We start from the raw sequence: 15,094 nt of genomic DNA, 5'->3' as shown, positions 1-15,094 counted from the left end.
TTCCACTTCGTCTAAAGCAAGAGAGCCGGCTAATGACAAGTCTTTGGTTTCTGCTCTGACCAACATGTTTTAGCTAGGATCCTTGGGGGCGTTCTTTGCGCCTCCTCGTCTTTGGAGTGATCGAGTTGATTTGGACGATCCGGCGGAACATCTTACACCGGTGATTGTGGGGTCTGAGTCTTTGTTTGTGATGGATGGACATGCTGGAGTCGATGGACAGGAGGACGCCATTGCCCCCTCTTCACCGTTGTGTATGATGGAGGTCGCGGCTACTTTGGACGCCATGGCGGGAGGAGGCGGGCAGATGGCCCGGCCCTCTTCCTCAACTTCTTCATCTCCGCTGAAGGGGCCCAAGGAAGGATCGGCGACCATGGGTTCCCGTGGGGGACCGGACGACCTCGGAGGGGCATGCGGGCAGGAGGCCTGCGCACCCCTTTCTACCCCTCAGGCGATGCGCCTGCTGACGCTGCTAGTGGCGCCAGTACCGGTGACGGCAGCCCTGGCAGGAGGGTTGCCTGGGGTTGCCAGCCAGGGGCCCTGCTCGCCCTACGTTTCAGCCGCTTCGGTTGCGCCCGTGGTTGGTGGGGTTCCTGTGGCAGCCCAGGGATCTGGGCATCGGCCGATGCCACGGGAGGCTTCGAGGCCTCTTGGTGACTCGTCGGTTGCTCCAGTTCAGTTGAGCTCGGTTGGGGGCCGGGCAGGAGGCCCTACCCCAAATAGGGCTACGAGGGAGGAGGTCATTGCTTATGGAGGGATACCGGATCCTATTTCTGAGGGGCGGCGTGTGAGTAGTCGTCTCCAGGAGCAGCCGGATGTGGATGCCATGTAGCTAAGGTGCGCTATGCGGGCAGCCAAGCTCCGTACATTGAGGTCACTACTGGTATGTCAGTCAATACATCAAATTCCATTCTTCATTTTCCAATGACGAGATTATTCACAATGCAAATCAATTAAGGGTTTCGGTAGGTAATAATGGTAGTGAAATCAGTTAATGATATTCTTGATCTCGAAGCGGAGCGCGCTTTGGAAATGATTGGCAACATAGCAGCTGTTAAACCCATGAATGATGCTGAGACTGATGCGTTGGGGTCAGGGCTCTTGATAGTTTTTGTGCGGATCTTGCTGATATGTCTCCAATGTATCTATAATTTTTGATTGCTCCATGCTATTATATTATCTATTTTGGATGTTAATGGGCTTGTTTTTACACTTTTATATTATTTTTGGGACTAACCTATTAACCGGAGGCCCAACCCAAATTGCTGTTTTTTTGCCTATTTTAGTGTTTCACCGAAAAGGAATATCAAACGGAGTCCAAATGGAATAAAACCTTCGGGAGCGTTATTTTTGGAACACACATGATCCACGAGACTTGGAGTAGACGTCGACAAATAATCGAGGATGCCACGAGGCAGGGGGCGCGCCCACCCCCTGGTTGCGTCCTCCACCCTCGTGGGCCCCTCATTGCTCCACCGACGTACTTCTTCCTCCTATATATATCCATATACCCCGACAACATCCAGGAGCACCACGAAACCCTATTTCCACCGCCGCAACCTTCTGTAGCCAAGAGATCCCATCTTGGGGCCTTTTTCGGAGCTACGCTGGAGGGGGCATTAATCACGGAGGGCCTCTACATCAACTCTATGGCCCCTCCGATGATGTATGAGTAGTTTACTTCAGACCTTCGGGTCCATAGCTAGTAGCTAGATGGCTTCTTCTCTCTCTTTGGATCTCAATACAAAGTTCTCCTCCTTTCTCTTGGAGATCTATTCGATGTAATCTTCTTTTGTGATGTGTTTGTCGAGATCCGATGAATTGTGAGTTTATGATCAAGTTTATCTATGAACAATATTTGAATCTTTTCTGAATTCTTTTATGTATGATTGATTCATCTTTGCAAGTCTCTTTGAATTATCATTTTGGTTTGGCCTACTAGATTGATCTTTTTTGCAATGGGGGAAGTGCTTAGCTTTGGGTTCAATATTGCGGTGCTTGATCCCAGTGATAGAAAGGTAAACGACACATATTGTATTGTTGCCATCGAGGATAAAAATATGAGGTGTAGATCATATTGCATGAGTTTATCCCTCTACATCATGTCATCTTGCTTAAGGTGTTACTCTGTTCTTACGAACTTAATACTCTAGATGCATGCTGGATAGCGGTCGATGTGTGGAGTAATAGTAGTAGTAGATGCAGAATCGTTTCGGTCTACTTGTCTCAGACGTGATGGCTATATACATGATCATGCCTAGATATCATCATAATTATTCGCTTTTCTATCAATTGCTCGACAGTAATTTGTTCACCCACCGTAATACTTATGCTATCTTGAGAGAAGCCACTAGTGAAACCTATGGCCCCCGGGTCTATTCTCCATCATACAAGTTTCCATCTACTTTATTTTGCAATCTTTACTTTCAATCTATATCATAAAAATACCAAAAATATTTATCTTATTATTATTATCTCTATCAGATCTCACTCTTGCAAGTGGCCATGAAGGGATTGACAACCCCTTTATCACGTTGGTTGCGAGGTTCTTATTTGTTTGTGTAGGTACGAGGTGACTCGCGCGTGATCTCCTAATGAATTGATACCTTCATTCTAAAAAACTGAGGGAAATACTTACCACTACTAGGAAAAGGGCTACTAGTAGCGTGGGGTTTTTGACTATCAGTAGCGCTGGTGCCCGCGCTACTGCTACGACGCTACAACTAAATTTTAGCAGTAGCGCATTTTTACCCCGCGCTACAGCTACTCCTAACTACTAGTAGCGTGTCATTCTTCCCCCATGCTACTACTATTCTAAGTACTAGTAGCGTGCCATTCTTCCCCACGCTACTACTATTCTAAGTACTAGAAGCATGCCATTCTTACCCCACGCTACTGCTAAGTAATTAGAATTTTTTTTGAAATTACATTCAATATTCATGGATGGAAAACAAGACACATCCAAGGCAAAATAAAAGGTCACAGAACCATCTTAGCACTTGCAACATTCATGGATACAACATTGAACATCTCAACTCAAAGAGATCACGAGATACCATTTATACATCAGACGCACACAACCGTCACCGAAAGGTGGGTACCTTCCCTAGCGTTCCACCACCAACCTAACATGACCACTACTCTAGATGTATCTACCAAGGCGTCGAGGTCCTTCACCTTGGCAACCTCGAGACGGTGGCGTCGAGGTCCTCCACCTCGGCAACCTCGAGACGGTGGCGTCGAGGTCCTCCACCTCGACGACCTCCAGACAGTGACGTCAAGGTCCTCCACCTCGGCGAGCTCCGGCATCACAATCACCTGGACAATCATCTGTGTGATGCGGTCGCCGGGCTTCACAGCAAAGTCCGCCTCCGAGTTGTTGAAGAGCACGACGCCCATCGGGTCGCGGTAGTCTGCGTCGATCACCTCTGTGCCCACGTTGGGAAAGTGAAAACATGTTAGTTCGCATTCTTCACTCAGAATACATTTGGGAAGAAACCTGCATACCTTCAGATGGTCATCCATATCCTGAAGAAAAACAGTATACATTTTCAGTGACTCGCAATATATCATCAAATACTGCTCTGGTTTACTCTAAGAATAATTGCTACAAGACTCTCTACATACATACAGGCAAATCAATTTTCACCAAGAATCAGCTAGCAGTCTAATATAATTCCCTTTCCAATTACTCGAGGAACTGATGAAAAGACAAGTTAATTAGCTGGTACAAAAATTATACCTTTTGAGATGGACGGATGCCCTCTTCACTCAGATCTAAAGATGATGGACGGATGCACCCAACAGCTTTGTCGCGGAGACGGAGGAGAAGATCTTTGCACATACCTTCAAACTCTGTCGCTATCTTCTACCTGTAAATGAAAACAGACCTTACTTATCAGAGAAGCAAATGTGAAATTGTTCAGATTAGATGTATTCAACAAACACTTCAATCACAGAGCTCAATATCTACTAGCTTAAATTCAAATGCTTTATTCAAGATTGAGATATCATACTGGACTCTGGCTGCACACTAACTACTCTGTGAGGTTTTCATCTAAGAAACTATCTAGAGAGATAGTAAACCACTAGTCAGAATACGTAAACAACAAACTTCGTGAAAGGAAGAGACGACGCCACGTGAAGGGCCCAAGAAACAGTCGGTAAGCAACACGAAATCCAACTTTATGTAGGCATTCATTTATAATTCAGCATCAAACTGGAAACTAGTGACAGTTTGTTTCTAGTGGCAAATTGCAACAAGCAAAGTTTGTGCACCAAGTAGGAGTAATTCCCAGGTCATTCGCAAGCAAGCAAGCAAGAAGGCATCAGCAATAGCATATTATTACCAACATTGTACCCTTTACTGTCAGGTCATTTCAATTTAACCCTTGGTTGCAGATGTATTATTGTTGTATTACTAGTAATCATCAGCAGTAACAACAATTGGTCATTATAAATATCATTGTTCATTATAGTCGACATGACAACTTCCCGTTTATTACTATATTTATAAGCAAATTTTGTAATAACATTCATTCATGTGACATAAGAGACTTAGAGCAACATTTCATATATTAGTGACAGTTAAGCTGCTGCACTTGCAAATTTGTAACACCAATCAAATAGATGTGTTATGTATATTATCTAATGCGGTCTTAAATTGGAAATAAATGAGGAGTTTCTACTTTCAAATCAACGTAGTGATTTTATTGAAAAGTATGAGCAGGTGCCCTTATATTATATCAAAAATATAAATATCAGTACGGTGCGTGCGTGCGTGCGTGCGTCATAACTCGTGGCATGTTTCTTGTAAGAGTATGTAGATAGAATACCATCTAGAAAGACTGTCATGGCTCAGTGGTTGTTGCTTGTAATGCTATACAGATAGAGGACCATCCAAAAAGACTAAGCTATCAACCTACGTAGCACCGGCGACACGGATACGGCGATACGGGATACGGCAATTTCCAGAAACAGCAATACGGCGATACGGCAAGTATATATGAATAATTAGTAAAATTGCATGTTATAAATACAAAGAATAATTAAATGCATGAGATGAGATCAAAATACTGCCCCATAAGTTGCATTCATGCCTCTTTTCATCAAGTCGTCTCCATGACTGAATGATCATCAATTTACTGAATCCTCATACTGCTTGCAAAATACATCATATGCTAATATTAGAACTTGAACTAAACATAACACTTGTGCATTAAAAGCCTATAACAGTAAAGACGTTGGCTTGTAGCTTGCTTACCCAATAATACATGATTGATGCTTCCAATCTCAACTGAAGATTGGCCTGCAGATGACATTGTCAGTATTTCACTCCCTAGCACTAGCCGCAACCTCAGCAGGTCAGCAGCAAATCATAGTTGATACAACAGAGGCCAATACCCAGTGCTCAGCAGTAGTTAGCAAGCAAGCACACAATTACAGAACAAGTATGCAGACGGACACACCGAGCACGAACGCACGCACGCCGTAGCAAGCACACACATAATCAGCACGCAGCAAGCCAGCAAGAGCGGGAGGACCAAACACCACCGGAATAGAGAAGAGAGCAGAGATTGGGAAGGGCCGGGGGGATACCTTGCTGGTGACGGCCAACAGGCGGCGGCAGCGAGGCGAGTCCAGATGGCCTCGGCGGAATCCAAGCAGTGGCGGCGGTGGTAGCAACGCGGCGGCTGCTGCTTCTACTGTTCTACTGTGATGCTGCTGCTGCTGTTTGGTCCATGCTTGGGGTCACTGAATCTCTCCTCCGTCTAGCACCTGATGCCAGACTTAGCTTAATTACATGTAAAATACCATCTTTGCTGTGCTTAATTAATTAATAGTTGAATGTTTTTTCAGTCTAGCTGAATAATAAAGCAGCTTCAGAATTCAGAACTGTTCGTCCATTATCCAATAAATGCCAAACATGGAACCATGGATTGTTCAAATACATTTTCTGCATTCTAACTGCATATGTAAGAGTGTCACTTTGGTTGCAAAGCTCTCTGATGGACAGTTCAGATTCATCATGCCCTATTTCTATCCTTTTTGGCCCTTGTAACCAACTAAAATCTCAATTCTTGTGAAAGAAAACAGAAAACACAATTCACCATGGACATGGTAACAACAACGTTATGAAATTCTGGTACCAAAGAAAGTTCAGAAGAACATACATATCCTTGCATCTTGCCTCCACCACAATACCTCTTCATAGTCGCCCGCTTCATCCTCTTCATCTTTTTTTTTGAAATGGTCACCAGGGGGGAAAGGCTCCCCACCTGAATATATTTCAAATGTAACGAAGAGTAAGGGTTACAGGTTACGGGATGAGAGGAAGTCGCGCCACAAGCCGGCGTCCTCTTTTAGAGCAGCGGTCTTTAGCCGATGAGTCCAAACAACTAGGTCATCTAGAATACACTTAATAGTAAAGCTAGCATCTACCTCCAGATTTTGGAAGACCTTCTTGTTCCTCGCATCCCAGATTTTCCATAGGAAGAGGAGAAACATGAAGGGACTAACAGAGGATGAGAGTGAGCCTGGGAGCTGAGTGTGAAAAACATCCCCAAGCGAGGTGGAAATTGGCCTGATGCCAATGGCCTGCCAGATCCTGCGCGCCGCGGGGCAGGTAAAGAAAAGCTGGGCGCTGTCCTCAACAGCATTATTACAACGAGGGCAAATATCTGTGTCCAGAACTTTTTTCTTGTGCAAGTTCTTCCGCGTGTTGAGTCTATCGAGGTAAAGCAGCCAGCCGAAGATCATCACCTTCTTTGGGACCCTGGAATCCCAAACGACGGTGAGCACAGGGTCGGAGAGTTGGGTGGTAAGAGCCACATAAGCCCCACGTGCGGAGAAGGCCGCACCATTGAGTAGTGTCCGCGAGTCAGGCACCTGGGAGAGAGTAACAACCTGCAACCGAGAGTTAAGAGAGACAAGTTCTGCAGTCGCAGTAGAGGTTAGCCGATTACGAAGAGCAAGTTTGATCCCATCCTGCAAAATTGTATGAACCATGGCATTTTGGTTGGTGTGGTGGGAAAAAAGAGCTGGGTAAACTAAGGCCAGGGGTTCTAGCATTAGCCGACGATCTAACCAAAAGAAGGTGGAGTGACCATCACCGATGGCGCACTGGGAAATCTCTCTTAGGCTCTGTAGGTGTTTAAAAATGGTCTTGGCGAGGAAGGAGCTATTCTTTCCAAACCCAATTTGGAGAGGGGAGTGGTGGAGAACCCAGTCTTTCCAAGGAAGGGAGGTGGAGTGTAAAAATTTATGGGAAAATTTCAGCAGTAGACAAAAATTTTGCGCGCGAAGGTTTTTCACACCTAGACCGCCGGCTTCCTTTGGGGTACAGACTTTATCCCAAGCAACCAGGCATTTAGCTCCCGAGCAGGTATCATCTTTGGACCAAAAAAAGGTATGTCTACGCTTGTCTATAGCTTCGAGAACCTGGATAGGGAGGGAGAAACACAACATGAAGTAGGTGGGGAGGTTGTCGAGTACCGCCGAGAGTAGGACAAGTTTGCCACCACGGGAAAGGAGAAGCGCACACCAACCAGCAAGGTACATGTCACAGCGATCAATAACTGGTTGGAAGGCGGAGGGTGGTAGTTTGTGAGGAGAGAGGGGGAGCCCGAGGTAGGTTTGGGGGAAGGATGAGATGTTGGTTGCAAGATCAGTGGCCATAGCATTAGCATCTGAGGGATCAACGTTGAGGGGGATGAAAGTGGTTTTGGTGAAATTGATCGTAAGACCATTTTGCGTCAGCAAACTGATCCAAAATATTTTTTAGGTGCTTTGCTGCCGTGGGAGTGGCCTTCGCGATAATAAGCGTGTCATCCGCGTATTGGAGAACCGGGCAGGGGAGGTGGGAGATAAGGGGGTGGAGAAGGAGACCGTCAATATTGTCCTTGATAATCATCCGCTGGAGGATGTCGGCCAAGATGATGAAGAGGTAAGGGGAAAGGGGGTCGCCTTGACGGAGTCCACTTTTGCATTGGATCCAACGGCCCGGCACACCATTTAGCATGACCGCCGTGAGTCCAGAGGAGAGGAGGGAACTGACCCATTCGCTCCAGCGGTCGGGGAAACCGCGAGTCCGCATGGTAGAAAGGAGGGAGGTCCAGCAGACCAAGTCAAAGGCCTTCCGAAAATCAAGCTTAACAACGAGAGTGGGAGCTTTTCTTTTAGCACAACAGTGAAGGATGTCCGCTGCGTAAAGAAAATTTTCCGAGATGTTTCGCCCGGCGAGGAAGCCGGTTTGATCAGCATGGACCAGGAGGGGAATGAGGGGTTTTAGCCTATTGGTCAGCAGCTTGGCCACCCCTTTTACCGGGCAGTTTTGGAGGGAAATGGGTCGGAAGTCAGAGGGGGAGCGAGCTTCGTTGTGCTTAGGGAGAAGAATTATATGAGCTCTGTTAAGGCAGGAAATATCAGCTTGGTGAGAATGGAAGTCGAGGAAGAAGTCTTTTATCTTGCCTTTGACGATGGGCCAGAATTTCCGATAGAACCCAGGTCCAAAGCCATCCGGTCCAGGACTAGCGTTTTGATTCATAGAGAGGAACGCAGTGGCAATCTCATCGTCGGTGAAGGGGGCGTCAAGAGATCTTAGCTGAGGGATGGGAGAGGGGTAGAGATCCAAAAGAGAGAAGGACCAAGTGGGCTGGAAGGTGGTTCCGAGGAGGGACGCGTAGTAATCCGAGAGGATGTCGGACTTGTTGTGCGCAAATAATTCGGAGCTATTTACCGCGAGCACATTGATTTTGTTTTTTCGCCAACGGGCGGAGGCGGAGGCGTGGAAGAACCTTGAGTTTTCGTCTCCTTCCATGGTGGTGCGAATCTTACCACGCCCACTGCACCTGGCAGGCAAAATCAAACAACAGAAAGTAAAATATATTCAAGATTTTACTGCATAACCAATGTCTTGAGCCTTTGTCTACATAACCAATGCCTCGAGCCTTTGACATCCAATTGTATCACTTGGCAATGGTGACTGGGTTTGTCTCTAGAGTTACTGACTTGTAAGCTACAGTACATCCTTGGGGCGTGCATGGAAACAGGGATGCTGGTTCGACTTGCAAGCTACAGTACATCCTTGAGGAGAGGGCGGATCCGACCAAGGAAGGAGGGGAATGGCCTACCTGGGCAACGCCGGTGACGGATCCCGCAAGCGCCGGCCTTGCCATCGCCGATTGTGGTGGATTCCGGCAAGAACACAGGAGGCGCCTGAAACCCTAGCCGCGGGCAAGGATGCAGGCCTTGAGGCACGGATCTGGACGAGGGGGAGGGAGGGGTGGAGCTTGGGGGCGTGTTGCGCGCGGCCGGAGCTCGCTGGAACCGGCCGGCGTGGGTGGCGGCGGCGGGGAAGAGATCGTGCGGGAGAGGAGAGGTCGACCAAGGGGTGGGGGTGAGGTTCGCAAGAGTTTTTTTAGGACTAGTAAGTGTGCACGCGCAATGCACGTCTATTTGAACTAATAAATGTCCACACACAATACGCATCTATTTGGATTAACATATTATACTAAACTTAATACAAGACAATTTATTCATAAATTTGAAATTTCCCTATAAAGTACACGATCTCTTATTTCCAACTCGTACAAATAATTTGAAATATCATTTCTCCTTAATCAACATGTCTCCTGTATTAAAAGACCACCCCCATTTTTTTCAATGTATAAAATTCAAAATTATTTAGAAGATTCATCATGATTCTTCATATGCACACATTTATGCAAGTATAGTCACACATGAAAATGTCACTTAGGACAAGCTAAGGAACCGTTTCAGTGCCAACAAATTCCAGTCAAGAATTACACAAGATCGTCATGAACATATACAGAGAGAAGTGACCTCTCTTTCTCCGAGATTGATCGAACAACAAGTTTTTATATATATCTATCCGACACTACTACATATATACAATATACCATCTCTTATAATCCCTAACATCTAAAATCAATTTCAACTTCCACATGGCATTCTCCGTCTTTATGTATGACATGGTCAAGAAAGAATCCCGCCAATTCCTCTTGAATTGCTCGTGTGCGATCATGTGGTATGAGTTCATTCCGCATCTGTCACATCTAATTTAAAGAAGAGGGTCAATACATATATATGAAAGAAACTCAACACAATTGATGGTAATAAAATAAAATTGTGAATATTATTTATGTACTAAATGATATGAAATTTACCATGACCATAAAATATCCTACTTTCATCATCATCATAATCAACATGCAGTTTTTGCTTCTCTTGTATGTAGTCCAAGTTTTCTATCAAGAAAACATGTTAACACAACTGTAGATAAGGACGGTCTAAAAATGCTCATGTAAAATTACAATTGCCATGTATCTGTTGAACAAACAAATACATTTATGCAAACTTCAGGTTTTTTAGTAAAACTTATGCGAACTTTAGTTTTTTTCATTAAAACTTATGCAAACTTCTGGGTTTTTTCAGTGAAACGTAATTTCATGACTGCAAGTAAGGTCTTGGTTCAGCAAATTTGTCTGTGAGTTCACTATGTAGTTGTGAGTTGCCATGTAATAACCGGTAGTCAGTACTTAAAAAAACAGGGATGTCTGTTGCAGGTACGCGAAAATCAGTGAAAAAATAAAGAAAGAAAGAAGGCGAACGTCTCTGTGTGTGCTCCAACGCTCCTCTGTTTCTCATTGCCTCATCTCTAGTTCCTGTACTTCTAGATGTGTCACCACCGGCGAGGTAGCGATGACAGTAAAAAAACAGCACTCGATACTTACTTGATTAATGCGTGCGTGTGGTGCGTTCGCGTGAAGGCAAGCGTCTCCATCGTTCAGGCCTACGAGCGGCCGCGGCGACCTTGTCCTCTCACCAGCTGGGCGGCATTGTTGACGCACGTGAGTCAATCGTCCAGCTTTGAGGCGGCGGCCTCCACGCACCGGGATTAGCTTTGGACGACGTCGTCCACGCGCGAGTACCGGACAAGCGTGTCCAACGGAGCAGCACGCGTTAGAGCTGAGGGAGTCGGCGGTGGCTTCGGGCGAGTGAGATTGGGCCGTGATTAGCTTCACCTGCTGCACAGTGGTCGAGACCTGCACCGCCCTGGGGACGATGATGGTTGGCGATCAGGCGAATCTACATGCATGGCTGTGGGGGCAGATTTTTTTGGCCCGCTTATACTGATCCAAGATACTCAGCGTTGCCCCCATTTGAAGGACCTCGACGGTGGGTGGTTGTCAGCATGGGTGTTGTGGATGGAGCTGAAGTCGACGCGGATGCCGATGGTTCCCGAGAGCATGCCCAGGATGTGGACGAAGTCATTGCAGTCAGTAGAAGTGTGTTCGGAGGAAGCTGCACCTCCTTCTCGCGTGTCTCCCATTGTGGCTCGCATGGGTGGTGGGCTGGTGACGGCTGGCGACTCGCGATCACGATTCCCTGATAGGAGACGATAGGATGCGATGGCGATTAGTTTCCTAATAATTAGATGCGTTCATGATTAGTTATCTAATAGGATGCATCCATGATTAGTTTCCCAATAATTAGATGCGTCCGTGATTAATTTTCTAATAGGATGGCTCGTAATTATTTTCCTAATAATAGGATGAGCGCGTGATTTTTTTCCTAATAATAGGATGGGTTTGTGATTAGTTTCCTAATAATTAGATGTTCCCGTGATTAGTTTCTTAATAGGATGTGTCCGTGATTATAGTTTCCTAATTGACCAGTCATGAACTTTCATATTTTCCTCCGCGGTGGAGTACGGTCAGTCAATGTAAATTGCTAAGTGCACACAGAGAACAGATTCGGTTAAGGCTAGCCGTTAGATTGAGTTTAGTGAGACTAATCATACGGTGGTAATGTATTCGTGTACGTTTTGTGGGATGCACTTAGAGAAGATAATGTTTGCTCTTTTATAAGTAGTATAGATTCACAAGAGAGTTCGGTGGGGTGGGAGTGGATTGGGGTAGCAGTAGCGTGGGATGTATCACCTGCGTTATAGCTTTTCATCTAGTAATAGCGCAGGTTTTACTACATGCGCTACTATTACGTCTTGACCATGGGAGATATTACTAATAGCGTGTATTTTTTGCCATATACTACCAGTAATATTTATTAGTAGCGAGGGGACAATACAGCGCGCTACTAGTAATTAGCAGTAGCATGGGTCAATATAGCGCGCTACTAGTAAGCGTCTATCTATAAGCTATTTCCTAGTAGTGACAGGATAGGATCAAAACGTAACAGCACAAACACTGCCCCAGCTCCTTATGCTCTCAGGTTGGCCAACAATACAACCTCTGGCCAACTTTGGTGTTTATTATGATGTGAAACTTAATATTTAATTAGGCCAATTACCAGAGTCTGCCAAAGAAGAAAGTATATAACTTCAGTGTACAGTAAACTATTGAGATACTTCAACAAAAAAACGTATTAACGATTTAAAGTGGTTTAGTAGGATGTGCAATTTAAAATCATTTGATGATGACTGATATAGGTTTTAAAGGTTGAAAATCCAAGCTCACCATATCTGATGTTGCCGCTGCCTTTGGAACTAGTGAATTGGCAAGCACGTCCCTAATACACTGATCCTGCACACAATAATAATAGCTTTCGTAAAAAAAAAACTTCCAGACTCTGAAACAGGAAACTTTTTCTGAAACAATTCGATAGACCTATGACTGCAAAATTTCTTCAAGTGTATTGCTGCTGTTGTCTACAGACTCGTAGTAAACATCAATTAAGTCTGTAGGTTCAAGCTGAGCAGTCTTCCGTAATTTCTGGATTCTGTTTACAACCTGAAAATGGTTGCTCATGAATTAGGAGACCAGACTATTGACTGTTCATCAAAACGAAACTAGTGAATTTCCAGCATGATGCGTGCCAGAAAAAATTCGTGAATTTTCAGGCATCAAGAAAATGAACCTATGCGTCAGCAGACAGCAAACATCTTTGTAAATTACAATAGGCCAAAGACCGACACAATTGTGTGAAACACAAACCCAAGAGCACCAATCCTATACTGACCCAGCAAGCAAAACACACACGAAACGAGCAGCGGACGCCCGCTGGATCCAGCAGCTTTGGCAATCAGTTACTATTGTAGTTACCTAGGAAGGGTCGTCATCGTGGCAGTGGGTGATGGACTCACAGCCGTGGGTGTAGGGGTTGGCGGTCGTGCTGATGCGGCAGTTGTAGTAGGGCACCCCTCCGGTCGCCGACAGCAGCCGCCTGTGCGCCACCGATTCCGCGCCCATCTGCGCCGCCTCCACCCCCATGTCTACGTCCATGTCCAGGGTGGCGATGGTGATGGCGTCGTGGCCTCCTATCCCCTGCACGAGCAGCAGCAGCAGCAGGAGGAGGATTAGCAGCGGCAAGACGGGGGTGGAGGAGGAGGGGGATGGGGAGCTGAGATCTCAAAGAGTGGAACAGTTGCTCTGACAGAGGAGATGAGGTTGAGCAAGGGGGGACGGGAGGCCGCCGGTGGAGGGGGTCTCGATCTAGATCTGGATCCGGGTGGGTGGCGTGGGAGTGGACGGTTTGTGGCATAGCAATAGCGCGGTGTGTCTCACCTGCGCTACAACTATTCATCTAGTAGTAGCGTAGGTTTTATACCCCACGCTATGACTATTGTCTGTTGAGGAGTCAGGGTGGAAATCATTTAGTAGCAGCGTAGGTTTTTTGTGCCCGCGCTACTACTATGCCATACCAGTAGCGCGTTTTTTGCCCGCGCTACTACTAAGTAGCAATAGCGCGGGTCAAATAACTCACGCTACTACTAAATGTCTATTTATAAGGGTTTTCCTAGTAGTGTACACTGCTTTACTCCATCACCCTTTCCTCTTCAAGGGAAAACCAACGCAGTGCTTAAGAGGTAGCACTTGCCCCTTCACTTCCTGAGACAGAAGAATTAGAGGGAGTCAGGTCCCCTACGGCCTCGATCCATGTTGATATTCCGGAGGTTACCTCCCCAGAGCCCGGTTCTGAGGAGTGGCGGGAGGATCAGAATAAGCCTAAGCGGAAATGGAAACGGAAGGTTTATCCAGTTTCGGCTGTGCGTAGAAGTTCTAGGATCCGTACCTCTAAAAAATTTCATGATGAAATATGAGAGGAATTTTTTGGAATAGTGGAGGTCTTAAAGATTTGGCTAAAAGAAGGTTTCTCGCGGAAGCATCTATTGAATATCAACTGCATTTTATTGCCCTGTCCGAGACTAGAAGGGATAATTTCACCCCCCCCCCCCCAATTTCTTAGCACGTTATCGGGGGGTATTGACTTCGACTGGCACTGCTTACCTCCGAGAGGAAGGTTAGGAGGGGTTCTACTTGGGGTTAAGTGTGACTCGTTGGAAGTTTGGAGTGTGGTCATGGGAGAGTTTGCGCTTAAGTTTTGGGTCAGATCAAAGGCAGATGGGTTTAACCGGGCTTTAGTGGCGGTATATGGTGTCGCGCAGCCGAACTTAAGCCAGATTGTTTGGCCGATCTTGTCCGCATCTGTGGTAGCGAACAGCTCCCTATCCTCGTTGGGGGCGATTTCAACATTATTCGAAGGAAGGTGGAGAAGAATAATGAGAATTTTGATGGCAGATGGTCATTTATGTTCAATACTATAATCGAAAGCTTGGATCTTCGAGAGATCAAGCTGTTTGGTAGGAAATTCACTTGGGCCAATTTGTTAACTAATCTGACTTTTGAGAAGTTGGACCGTGTCCTGGCTAGCATCGAATGGGAACAGAAGTTCCCACTCATAACAGTCCAGGCGTTATCACGCGCAATTTCGGACCACACCCCGTTGCTTGTTGACTCTGGCGATCCGACCCATGTGGGAAATAAGGACACCTTTTCTTTCGAATTATCGTGGTTTGATAGAGAAGGGTTCCTTGATTTGATTGCTAGAGAATGGGCAAAAAATTCAGGAGGAAGGTCGCCTGTTGAAAGGTGGCAGAATAAGATTAGGCACCTGTGAAGATTCCTTCGTGGATGGGCTAAACATACGCATGGGATTTATAAGGCTGAGAAGGAAAGGCTCCTTTTTCTTATTCAATCCCTAGATTTAAAAGCCGAGTCCACTATCTTAGATACCGGAGAGCTGGACACTAAGGTGGAGGCGGAGTTGAGACTGAAAG

At 45.9% G+C, this 15,094-nt stretch overlaps 1 pseudogene; it reads right to left on the bottom strand.

The window, feature by feature from the left end:
* Window positions 1-2,967: 2,967 nt before the first annotated feature.
* On the bottom strand, window positions 2,968-13,800 carry LOC123071444 (uncharacterized; annotated as a pseudogene).
* Between the last annotated feature and the right edge of the window lie 1,294 nt (window positions 13,801-15,094).

Source organism: Triticum aestivum, chromosome 1A (assembly GCF_018294505.1).
Source record: "Triticum aestivum cultivar Chinese Spring chromosome 1A, IWGSC CS RefSeq v2.1, whole genome shotgun sequence".
Classification (NCBI taxonomy): Eukaryota; Viridiplantae; Streptophyta; class Magnoliopsida; order Poales; family Poaceae; genus Triticum; species Triticum aestivum.
The sequence above is the reverse complement of the archived record's forward strand: the minus strand, read 5'-3'. Positions and strand labels throughout refer to the sequence as shown.